This window comes from Bos indicus, chromosome 9 (assembly GCF_029378745.1).
Source record: "Bos indicus isolate NIAB-ARS_2022 breed Sahiwal x Tharparkar chromosome 9, NIAB-ARS_B.indTharparkar_mat_pri_1.0, whole genome shotgun sequence".
Classification (NCBI taxonomy): Eukaryota; Metazoa; Chordata; class Mammalia; order Artiodactyla; family Bovidae; genus Bos; species Bos indicus.
The window spans coordinates 13,218,657-13,231,634 of NC_091768.1; the positions used below are offsets into that span (position 1 = coordinate 13,218,657).

The 12,978-nt window shown below is 42.3% G+C and overlaps 1 long non-coding RNA gene across 2 annotated transcripts in view; it reads left to right on the top strand.

The window, feature by feature from the left end:
• Positions 1-2,411: 2,411 nt before the first annotated feature.
• The window catches only part of LOC139184879 (uncharacterized), a 35,506-nt gene continuing 24,939 nt past the window's right edge, over positions 2,412-12,978 (top strand). The window contains exons 1-3 of one of the 2 annotated variants that reach the window (XR_011568367.1): positions 2,412-2,948; positions 8,842-8,955; positions 9,359-10,764. This is a non-coding gene — a long non-coding RNA (uncharacterized lncRNA). The remainder of the gene's footprint in view (positions 2,949-8,841; positions 8,956-9,358; positions 10,765-12,978) is intronic. The other variant, XR_011568366.1, reaches the window with a different exon arrangement.

The following is a 12,978-nucleotide window of genomic DNA, read 5'->3' on the forward strand; positions in this document are numbered from 1 at the left end:
TTATTTGTTATTTAAAGAGAAACTCCAGCTTCCCTTGTGGCTCAGCTGATAAAGAATCAGCTGGCAAAGAATCTGCCTGCAATGTGGGAGACCTGGGTTTGATCCCTGGGTTGGGAAGATCCCCTGGTGAAAGGAAAGGCTACCCACTCCAGTATTCTGGCCTGGAGAATTCCATGAACTGTATAGTCCATGGGGTCGAAAAGAGTCGGACACGACTGAGCGACTTTTGCTTAAAGAGAAAGTCTGTTTCTTAAGACAGTTTAAAGAGAACTCAAGAAGTAGAAATATGTTATTCAAATTGGTCAACCCAAAACTGTATGTATTCATATCACTGTAATCCATCAAGCAATCTGGATATCCTTAGAATGTTTGTTATAAATATAGGTTGTTTGTGCACATTGGAGAAGGAACTGGCAACCCACTCCAGTACTCTTGCCTGGAAAATCTCATGGATGGAGGAGCCTGGTAGCCTGCAGTTCATGGGGTCACTAAGAGTCGGACACAACTGAGCGACTTCACTTTCACTTTCATATCACTGTAATCCATCAAGCAATCTGGATATCCTTAGAATGTTTGTTATAAATATAGGTTGTTTGTGCACATTTCAGTCCTGTCCAACTCCTTGTGACCCTATAGACTGTAGCCCAACAGGCTCCTCTGTCCATTGGATTCTCTAGGCAAGAATATTGGAGTTGATCGCCATGCCCTCCTCCAGGGGATCTTCTCGACCCAAGGATGGAACCCGAGTTTCTTATGTCTCCTGCATTGACAGACAGGTTCTTTACCACTAGCACCACGCTCATATATATATATGTGTGTGTGTGTGTGTTAGTCACTCAGTTGCGTCTGACTCTTTGCAACCCCATGGACTGTAGCCCACCAGGCTCCTCTTATATATAAAACAATTGGGGATTTACATTCATTCTATAAAAAGAAAAAAATGTATGGCTCATGTCAAGTATAATATGGGTAATTCCCATTTTAATAGTTTTTAATTTTGTTGTTAACAATTTCCTATCCTTGTGAGATTCTGAGATGACCATTTTTTTTTCAAGCTTTGTGGAAACTGCTAAAGTTCAACTTTGAACCGATTTATAAAATTTGGCATTTTAGCTCTCTATGACTCTTGTCTGATGGAGTGTGGCATAAATGAGATACTGACACCAGTGGAAACTTTCTGTGTGGGAATACTGAATGCCATTTGATCATTCGCTATATCAAAAAAAATTTTTTTTAATTTATTTTTATTGAAGTATAGTTGACTTACAATGTTGTATTAATTACTGCTGTACAGTAAAGTCACTCAGTTATATATATATACACATTCTTCTTCTTTTACTATTTATTTATTTGACTATGCTGGGTCTTTGTTGTTGCATGGCCTTCTATCTAGTTTTGGGGAGCAGGGACTACCCTCTAATTTCGGTGCAAGGCTTCTCATTGCAGTGATTTCTTGTTGCCAGGAGCGTGGGCTCTGGGGCCACAGGCTTCGATAGTTGGGACACATGGGGTCCGTAGTTGCAACTCTTGGATTCTAGAGCAAGGACTCAGTAATTGTGCAGCATGGGCTTAGTTGCTCCACAACACGTGGGATCTTACCGAACCATGGATCAAACCCACACCTCCTGCCTTGGCAGGTGGACTCTTCACCATTGATCCACCAGGGAAGCCCGATACATTCTTCCTAATTTTTTTCCATTATGGTTTATCACAGGGTAATGAATATAGTTTCCTGTGCTATAAGGTAGGAGGACCTTGTTGCTTATCCATTCTATATACACCAGTTTGTATCTGCTAATCCCAAACTCCCAATCCACCCCTCTCCCTCCCCTCACCCCTTTGGCAACCACCCGTCTGTTCTTCACGTGTCTTATTCTGTTTCCTAGATAGGTTCATTTGTATCATATTTTAAAATTTATTTTACTTTTTGACCCGGTGGCATGGCTTGTAGGATCCAAGTTCCCCAACCAAGGATCTAACCTGCGTCCCTTGCAGTGGAAGGAGTCCTAACCACTGGACTTCCAGGGACTATCTCACGTGTCATATTTAAGATTCCACATATAAGTGATAGCATATGGTACTTATCTTTCCCTTTCTGACTTCCTCTACTTAGTATGATAATCTCTAGTTGCATCTGAGAATTCTTGGTTTCGGATACTAAACTATAGAGAAATCTCAGAGAGGGACTCTTACATACTAGGGTATCAGAGAGGTGTTCTTGGAAGCTGGGAGGGAGATTTTAGGGGAGCAAGGTATGGATTGATATGGCAACCTGGGCTTTTGGGCGGCAGGAAGCCGTCCTGGGCAGGCCACCGGGTGCTGGCCAGCGGGGGTGGAACACGGAAGAGATCCAACCCCTACTCCCCACCACCCCCCAACCCCGCCGCCCCCACCACGGCCCTTCGCCCCAAAGCGCAGCACCGCCTCTGGGGCCTCCGGCTGCTCCCGGGCTAGCGGAGCCGGGGCGCTGCGGGCCGCAGCCGCTTGGGGTGCACCGACGGCTGGGGGATGGGAAGATATGAGCCTGGCCGCCCCGGGGCCCGGCTGGAGCTGCCCCGGGACCCTCAGAGCGCCTGCCCAGGCCAGCAACGCTTTTCTTCCTGCGCATCGGCAAGCTGGCCGAGGGCAGAAATCGGGATATGAAACATCAATTGATTTTCGACTCTTGGCGGCAGCTGCCATATTCCTCGAGAGTCACTGAGTCCCAGACAAGATACTGCATACTCCAAGCTCAACACTTTTGTAATAGACGACGGCTCCCCTCCCTGCCAGCCCCCCCCCCGCCCCCCGCCCCGAAAAGAGCTCCTCACCACCAGGCTTCGGGCCAGCGCCCTCACCGACACCGTGTTCCCGCCGGGGGCAAGTTCTTCGAGATCCGAGCCTACACCCTGAGCCTGGACGCTGAGGCTGTGATGTGGATTCTTGTGCCTGTTTCAGGATAGTTTTTGGTGGGTGAAGAGAGCATGAGGGTCCTGCCCACCCCCCGGGGGGAACGGGAGTAGATCTGGCGGTGGGGGGGGGGGGGGGTCTCCAGGCGTCTTTCTCCCGCCACGATGACCCTGGCTTTGGGGAATACGGTCCCACGACTACTGTGCGTTTTACGAAGTATCATCAGTGAACAGTAATCTGAAAAGTTAGTTCTGCATTTTAGGCTAAAAAAGAAAAGAGTAACAGTCACTTTTTTTTTTTTTTTTTTAAGCGTCCGGGGTGCCCGGAGCCCAGTTCTGAGGCCCCGCTGTGACTTTCCATTGTTGGCGCGGCCCGCGCCCGCGGGCGGCCCGGGCTGAGTCATTCCAAATTCTTCTCTTTTGTCTTTTCCCTCCGCATGCGCGGGGATGGCTGCTGTTAAGAGTCATCTTTTTTGCTCAGACAAAAGAAATCTAGCCTTTGATGGTTCTGATTCACGAGTCAGCTAAAATATGAGTCAAACTCCAGTTTCCTGAGAGCTGGAAATATCTGCTCCGCCCCACCCTAACGGGGAGCGCCCACAGTTCTCGTTTCGCCACCCAGTGGCTCAAATCTGGAGCACTTCTTTGGTGTCCAGGGCAAACCGATCTGCGCGCCGTTAAGTGGTTTTCAGGGCAGTGAAACTGCAGTGGAGTCCAAGCTTCTGAAGAGATATGTGTGTGTGTGTGTGTGTGTTTGCGCGCGCGCGCACGCTTCAATAATCGGTTCTTTAAAAATATAAAACTGTTACAGTGAAACTGATGGACATTGTCCCGGGATAGGGAGCAAAGATACCTGAGCTGAATGGCAGCCTCCACGGTATCCTGTTTTGTTTTTTTTGGCAAGTAAATATGGGTCGTTTGGCATGGCCTGTGGCTGACAGGAATATCAACAAGGGCCACTTTGTAGGCCACAGAAGCCACTTTACGCCCAGGGTGAGGTGTAATGTTTAAAAGTGGTGACGCTGGTGGCGGCGGGGGGTGGGGGTTGGGGGGACGTGGAACTTTCCAGCCAAGAGCTCCAGTGCCAGCGGCTCTGAGTTTGGTGTTGGAAAGACAGGGGATCAGTTCTGGGGCTGACATGAGGTTTTGCTTTTGTTTTTCTTTTAAAAAATGTTTTTTCCTGATTAAACAATCAATTTTTATTTTTGAAAAATTTAAATAAAAATGCTCAAAGGAGGAAAAAAAAAATTACCTGTCCAGAAATAACCTCTGTTAACATTTTGGTGTGTGTGTGTTGTTGTTGTCTTTCTATGTCTATTTTATTTAAACAAAAATGGAATTGCTATATTCAACAGAAATGAAAATAAATGCTCCCCCAAACCACCGTGTATGAATGTTCATAGTAACATTATTCCTAACTGCTAAAAAGTGGAAGGAATTCAGCTGATGACTGGATAACCAAAAAAAATGATCTATCCATTTAATGGAATATTATTTGGGACTGAAAAGAATGAAATGTGTATGCATGCTGCAAAGTGGGTGAACTTTGAAAACATTATGCTAAAAAGAAGCCAGACACACAGACAGCACATTAGAGACAGAAACTAGATTAGTGGCTGGCAGGGACTGGAGCTTGGGGAGATGGAATTTCCTTTTGGGCTGATGAAATGTTTTGGAATTAAATATGTGATGGGCACACAGCTCTGTAATGTAGTAACAACTATTGAACTGTACACTTTAAAAAAGATGAATTTTATGTTGTGTGAATTGTATCTCAAAAAGCTGCTGTTAAACAAAAGTAAATGGAATCACACTCTACCTCATATTATGAACATTTCCCTAATATTCCGAAAGACTACTCTTCTGTAATATCTCTATTTTTAATTATCAAAGTAATGCACAGTTATTCTAAAAAAAAATTGAAGAATGCAGAAGAAGAGTGAACAGAAGAAAGTGAACTATTTCCCCCCCATCTTCAACACCTTCAGAGTTACTGCTTAAAAATTATTTTTATCTAATACTCTTCTGTTTATAGAACCTTAGGTTCGGGGCAAGCCCATTGTTTTTATTTTTAATTTTCTTCTCTCTAATTCTCTTTTCATTTTCCTCCCCTGTGTCACCATTCACTCTGTGATCCTTGTATGTCCTACATTATGCAAGTATCTCTGGAAAATATCACATTTTGGTATGGGTTTTTAATGTTTGGAAGTGGTTATTGTGCTATTAAGTCTTCTTATGCAACACTTTCTGAGGTCTCTGCATGTTCTTACGTGATATCATTCCTCAGTAAAATTCACCACATTTTACTCATCTATTTCCCTAATGAGGCACACCTGGCTCACCTCCAGCTCTGTCGCAAGGAACAGCGTGGTGTATCTGTTCCCTTCAGAACTTGAGCAAGAATTACTCTGGTACAAATAACCTGATGTGGGGCAATGTGCTGGGGCAAAGGATATATTCTTATTTAATTTAAATGCAATCATTTTGCTTTCTGGAATGGATACACCAGTTTATAGTCCCTTCTCCCTGTGGACAGTAATTTCCACCTCCTCACATCCTTTACCAACACTTGATGGCATCAAACTTTCTAATTTTTATTAATTTGATGGTTTGAAAGGAATATCTTAATTTGCATTTCTTTTTGTTTCTCTAATTACAAGGGATTCGTTTATTTTTTAAAAAATAACCTTTGTATTTATTTCTTTTTAGAGTTATTTATTCCATTTTTGGCTGCACTGGGTCTTCGTTGCTGTTCAAGGGCTTTCTCTAGCTGCGGCGATCGGGGGCTACTCTTGGTTGCGGTGCATGGGCTTCTCATGCGGTGGCTCCTCTTGTGGAACATGGACTCTAGGGCTCCGAGGCTTCAGTAGTTGCAGCACCCAGGCTTAGTAGTTGTGTCACACTGGGGCTTGGTTGACTTCTCTGCAGCATGTGGAATCTTTCCCGACCAGGGATGGAACCTGTGTCCCCTGCATTGGCAGGAGGATTCTTATGCACTCTACCACCAGTGAAGTTTTTTACTTGTTTATTTAAAAAAATATTTATTTGTTTGGCTGTGCTGGGTTAGCTGCTGCACTCAAGATTTTTAGTTGAACGCTTAGTTGCGGCATGTGGGATCTAGTTCCGACCAGGGATGGAACCCAGGCCCCTGGCACTGGGGGCACAAAGTCTTAGCCATTGGACCACCTGGCTGGACCACTGGACCAGTCTCTACAAGGGAATTTAATCAGCTCTTCATATACTTGTTCGACATCTTGTCTTCTATTAAGTGAATTGCCTATTCACTGCTCATTTTTCTGTTGGGTTTTCTCACTTTTTCTTGTTGATCTGTAGGAGCTTTTTGAATATTCTAGATAGTAATCTCTTCTACAGACAAGATGTTGCAATCTCCTCTACTCCAGTATCTGTTAACTTTGATTGGTATGTTTTGCTGGGAGAAGTACTTAATGTAGTGAAGACCACTTAATTTTACTCCTAGGGACTTCCCCGGTGCATAGTAGCTAAGGCTCTATGCTTCCAGTTCGGGGGGCCCAGGTTCAATCCTTGGTCAGGAAACTAGATCTCACGTGCCGCAACTAAAGATTCTGCATGCCACAGTTAAAAAGATCCCATGTGCCTCAACTAAAACCCAGCACAACCAAAAAAAAAAAAGATTAAAAAAAAGATAATTTTCCCCTGTTCCTAAATGCTAAAGATATTTTCCAGTATTTTTTTCTTTTCACTGTCTAATTTTATATTACTGCTATTAACAGATCTTTTCCCATGTATATATCAACACATCCATAATTTAACAAAAATATAATACGATAATGTATTATTGTATTATAATATGATAGCTCTTTTTCATATTCAAAGCTCTTTTTCATTTCATATTCATAAGCTCTTTTTCATATTCACACAAATTGTATGGACATTTTCCTATGTCTCTGTTTCAGCATGGTTACTTTTTAATGGCTGCATAGTATTCTCTTATATGAATGTACCATAACTTCTTTAACAATGTCCTTACTGATGAAAAACTGACAATACTCTAAAAAATGCTTGGTGCTTGTTCAAGTACTTTTTAAGCTAGATTACCATAGGCAGACTTTCTGGTTTAATGAATATGTTTAATTTTGACTTATTACTACTCTCCAAAAATGTTGTAATGATTTGTATTTCCATTGGCAGTGTTCAAACACAATTTGCTGTTGGAGTAGTTGTTATATTAATTAACTCTTTATTATAGGCTGGTGATGTCTCCAGTGGTGTTGCTTCTGCTGTTCTTTCAGCTCCTTTAGTCTCTAAGGCGACTCCACTGTGAGGGCACCAGTGGTGCTGTGGTCCAGGTCCCACCAGCCTCCGTTTTCATGCGTGAGCTGCGGCTTCCCTCTTCATCTTGGTTTTGCCACAGAAGGAGCAGGCGTCCTTGGTGTGCAGGCTGATTCTCTTCACTATCTTCCTGCAGGAGGCACTAGGTCAACATTATCCTGAACCGACAGTGGTCCTGGCCTTCCCGGTACAGTTAGCCATATCACCTCAAACCAGGTCCAAGCCCAGAGGGGAACCAAACATGATTTTTAAAAATTAACTTAATTTTTATTTTATATTGGAGTATGGTTGATTTACAATGTTGTGTTACTTTCAGGTGTATAGAAAAGTGATTCAATTGTACGTATGCATATATCCATTCTTTCTCAGCTTCTTTTCCCATATAAGTTATTAAAGAATAGTGAATAGAGTTTCTTGTGCTATATTGTAGGTTCTTGTTATCTATTTTATAGTAGTGTGCATTTGTTAATCTCAAATTCCTAATTTATCCCTCCCCACCACCTTTTGAAGCCCTTTGGTAACCGTAAGTTTATTTTCAAAGTCTGGGAGTCTGTTTCTGTTTTGTAAATAAGCTTATCTCTATCATTTTTTAAGTTCCAAATATAAGCAGTATTATATGATGTTTGTCTTTGTCTGACTTACTTCACTTAGTATGATAATTTCTACGTCCATATATGTTGCTGAAAATGGTATTATTTCATTCTTTTTATGGCTGAGTAATATTCCATTGTTGACTTCCCTGGTGGCTCAGTGGTAAAGAATCCACCTGCAGCGAAGGAAATACGGGTTTGATCTCTGGGTTGGGAAGATCCCCTGGAGAAGGAAATGGCAACCCATTCCAGTATTCTTGCCTGAGAAATCCCATGGACAGAGGAGTCCTATAGTCTGTGGGGTCACAAAAGAGTCAGTCATGACTTAGCAACTAAATGACAACAAAAACAATATTCCACTGTATATATGTACAATATCTTTTTTATCCATTCTTCTGTTGATGGACACTTAGATTGCTTCCATGTCTTGGTTATTGTATACAGTGCTGCAAAGAACATTGGGGGGCACGTATCTTTTCAAATTATGGTTTATTCCAGATATATGACCAGGAATAGGATTGCTGAATCATTTGGTAGCTCTATTTTCAGTTTTTTTAAGGAGTCTCCATATTGTTTTTCATAGTGGCTGTACCAATTTGCATTCCCACCAACAGTTTAAGAGAGTTCTGTTTTCTCCACACCCTCTCCACACTTAATGCTTGTAAACTTTTTGATGATGGCCATTCTGACTGGTGTGAGGTGACACCTCATTGTAGTTTTGATTTGCATTTCTCTCATAATTAGTGATGTTGAGCACTTTTCCATGTGCTTTTTAACCACCTATGTGTCCTCTTTGGAGAAATATCTATTTAGATCTTCAGCCCATTTTTTGACTGGCTTGTTTGTTTTTCTGATAGTGAGCTGCATGAGTTGTTTATACAAAATATACATTTTGGAGATAAATCCCCTATTGATTTCTTCATTTGCAAATACATTCTCCCATACTGAGGATTGTGTTTTCATTTTGTTCATGGTTTCCTTTGCTGTGCAAAAGCTTTTAAGTTTAATTAGGTCCCATTTGCTTATTTTTGTTTTTATTTTCATTATTCTAGGAGGTGAACTTGGGCAAACTCTGGGAGATGGTGAGGGACTGGGATGCCTGGTGAGGTGTATTCCACGGGGTCGCAAAGAGTCGGACACCACTGGGCGACTGAACAACAAAGGAGGTGGGTTCAGAAAGATATTGCTGTGATTTATGTCAGAGACTCTTCTGCGTATGTTTTCCTCTAAGAGTATTATAGTCTTTGGTCTTACATTTAGGTCTTTAATACATTTTGAGTTTATTTTTGTATACGGTCTTAGAGAATGTTCTAATTTCATTCTTTATATGTAACTGTCTAGTTTTCCCAGCACCACTTATTGAAGAAACTTCAATATTCTTCAATATTATTCTTGTCTCCTATGTTGTAGATTAATTGAGAATATGTGTATGGGTTTATTTTGGGGCTTCCTATTCTGTTCCATTGATCTATAAGTCCATCTTTGTGCCAATACCGTACTGCTTTAGCTTAATAGTATAGTCTGAAGTCAGGGAGCCTGATTTCTCAAGTTTCCGTTTTTCTTTCTCAGGATTGCTTTGAGCTCCTCAGACATGGACAGCGGGCTCTAACCACCACCCATCATTGCTGATAGCAGGAATAGTAGTTGCAGAGTCACTGTTGATGTCCTTGGCTCCTCTGTTCCTTCCCCTTTTTAAATGTTTTCTATTTCAGGAATAGAAATAATGAATTATTTTTTTTTTCCATAGAAGCAACTGAATCATATCAACATACTTAGGTTTGTAGAAAACATTAAAAAGATTCATAGTGCTATAGAATAAACATAGAATAACTACACATTCCCTAATATCATACATGGAGCTGAGATAGTGATACAAAATTCCCAACTCAGTGTAATAGTTTGAGTCAGTGGGCTTATTTGGTTGAAGTTGGCACGGGGAGCCAAGATTGCTGGTGGGGTTCCTGTAAGCTGCAAAGATCTCTCCATTAACAGAGCATGTATCTTGGATCCCAGCTTTAAGTCTTGTTGCCTGCATATTTGGCTGTATATCTGTGGATACTAAGCGAGGTAATCTATGTGACAGTGAAATACACATACTGTCACCTATCGTATGCTGATGTAGCTGATGACGATCAAAAAGAGACCTCTGTGAATGCCCTGCCGCTAATGACAGAACAACTCAAAGCACAGCAGCTTTGTTGCGGGGGAAAAAAAAGTGTATTATCATACATATTGGGCTTCACAGGTGGTGCTAGTGGTAAAGAATCTGCCTGTCAATGCAGGAGACACAAGAGACACCAGTTCGATCTCAGGGTCAGGAAGATCCCCTTGAAGTGGGTACGGCAACCCATTCCAGTATTCTTGTCTGGAGAATCTCCATGGACAGAGAAGCCTGGCGGGCTACAGTCCTTAGGGTCGCAGAGTCAGATACGATGGAAGTGACTTAGCATGCACACACATCATAAATATTGTATAGGTAATTTATACAATATACCGATTGAAATTTCCTCTGACAGCATCCCAATACTTTTCACAAACAGTTCTTGAGCATTAAAAGGCTGTATATCCTATCTCGATCACTGTCAATCTCAACCAAGCTTCTGTGGGAAGCTCAAGTTTCAGGCTGTGGAGTGAAGGTGAAACTGTGAAATACTCAAAGTGAAGGGCTATCAATGGCTCTAATGCAACATGAGGCCAGTATGCACTTGATCCCCCAGAGGCAGCGACCCTCGAAGGGCTAGCATATTTAAGTGGTTTCTGCTGAAGAGAGCGTGACAGGAAGAGACTTAACACAATATTTAGGACAGAAGGAGGATTCCCTGTCCCAAGCGCAGCCTATCCCTGCAGGGAGACTGTGTGAGAGGAAAGCGGTCACTTGACTACTTTTCTAGCTCAGCTGTGCAATCGTGGCTCCTCACCGAAAAGCACAGGACTGGCAGGGCAGGACGTCAGCTTCCTCCTCCCCCTACGCCAAGGTAAAGTGAAAGTAAGCTGGCACTCGGAAAACTACTAGTGTTCTTCCTCATCAAGGCACACGGAAAAGGGTGGCAGGAAAAGGGATTACATTTCATTTGGTTTCAGTACTTCCTGTACTCAAAGCTTGCCATAGCAGAGCTCCAAGAAATTACTTTCTTTGTTACCCTCTTAAAGCACAAACTTTTATAACTGGCTTTCCTTATGGTTGCTCTAAAAGACAGAGGCATCTGAAAAGGCGTTGTGATCCACTTTACATTTCTATGAAAAAGATTATTTATTTTTAAAACGGAAATTAGACGTTCACCTCATATCTAGTCATCTGAGGCAGTAACATGCTTTTCCTGAGAGGAAGAGGAAGTAGGTCGTTTCCTATAGGGCTCTTCCTGTCTTTAACTTTAAAAACTTGACCACTATTTTTCTGTTGGGGCAATTTTATTTAACAGTGATAAACTTCCCTCAGAGAAATCATTTACTTTGCAATAGGATCTAAATTCAAACATCTCTGATTTCTTGAAAATGAAACAAAGGCTGAAGTAGGAAGGACATTACAATGGTTAACACAAACTGCTGACTCCAGCGTTGCCTCTGTTTCTTTCGTAACTCGGCTTCCCGAGGTCAGCTGGCATGCTTGTTTGCCCTGGATTTGATTGTTAGGTGGATAGTGACAATCTCCATAGAAGGTTTCCAAGGCCGGACCCCATGAAGGAAAAGGTTTGATAAATCAGGATGTGAACTTCATGGGAGAAGGCGTTTGCTTTTTTCACACTGTATTGCTCAGCACCTGATGAATGTGTGGAAAATACTTGCTGTATAGCTGGGAGAATTACTTTGCCTATATCAGACTGAGCTATTCTCAAATACTTTCAAAACCATTCACCAATGACTGCCACTTATAACTTACTTTGAGGTTAGCATATCCTTTCTGCATTTATTCAGTTTCTTTTTTGAGAAGAAAACAGTCTATTGAAAAAGTAATATATGAGTTAAAAAAAATCAATACCTGTAATAAAGGCTTATTTACTAAGTATTCGTTACGCAACTAAAATGTTGCTGTTCAGTCTCCCCAGCTCTTTGTGACCCCGTTGATCTGCAGCATACTGGGTAAAGGAATTGTTGGGTGGGCAGAGGGAAGTGGGGTGGGAGTGTTTCACCCTGTGGGGGCATCCTGGTCTGGGAGGTGGGATGTACTTGGACTAATAACCCAGCACAGGTGGGAAGTCAGGCAGAAGAGGTTCAGACTAAAGGCAGTGAGATTACTTATCTATTCCAGGTGGAAACAAAAGCTGCAAAGATCCATTTGAAAGCTAGCCAAAGAGATTTAAAAAATTCCAGAGTCTTAAAAAGACTAGAATGGAAAATACAGGTGGTTAATTATAAACAGGGTTGAGGGTGAGGTGGGAGATGAGGGAGGAGGAAGACAACAACAAATGACTTCAAGCCCGAGCCTCAGTGACAGGGGCATGAAACTCTTAACGGGAGTGAAGATCATGATGGGAACAGTTGTTTATTGGGGGAACGGGGTGAGGGAGTGAGGCTGGATTAAAACTTCTCAGGTGAAGTGAAGACAGCTCACTGGGGATGTCCGTTAGGTAGTGGAAAGCCTGGTGGGGATTACACAGTAGCTTGAGTAACAGGTGTCTTGTTTTTTAAGTGATATTTTTATGTGACTAGGTTATACTGTCACGTTTCAAAAGGTGAAAATGAATCTCCTTTCCACCTCCCCCACCCCATAGACCATTTTTTCTCTACAGGAGGAACTGCTGTTTCCAGTCTCTTGAGTATCGCTCTAGAAATATTCCATATATATGTGTGTATATATCTATATCTATCTGAAAGTGAAAAGTGAAAGTGTTAATTGCTCAGTTGTGTTTGACTCTTTGGGACCCCCTGGACTGTAGCCCGCCAGCCTCCTCTGGCCATGGGATTCTCCAGGCAAGAATACTGGATTGGGTTGCCATTTCCTTCTCCAGGGGATCTTTCTGACCCAGGGATTGAACCTAGGTCTCTTGCATCGCAGGCAGATTCTTTACTATCTGAGCCCCCAGGGAAGCCCTATCTATCTATCATCTATCTATTATTGTGCCGAGCAGCACTGCTTGCAGGATCTGAGTTCCCTAACCAAGGACTGAACCCCAGCCCCTGGCGGTGAAAGCACTGAGTTCTAACCACTGGACCATTTTTATGTCCCTGGGAGAGTTTTGTATTTTTTAAAA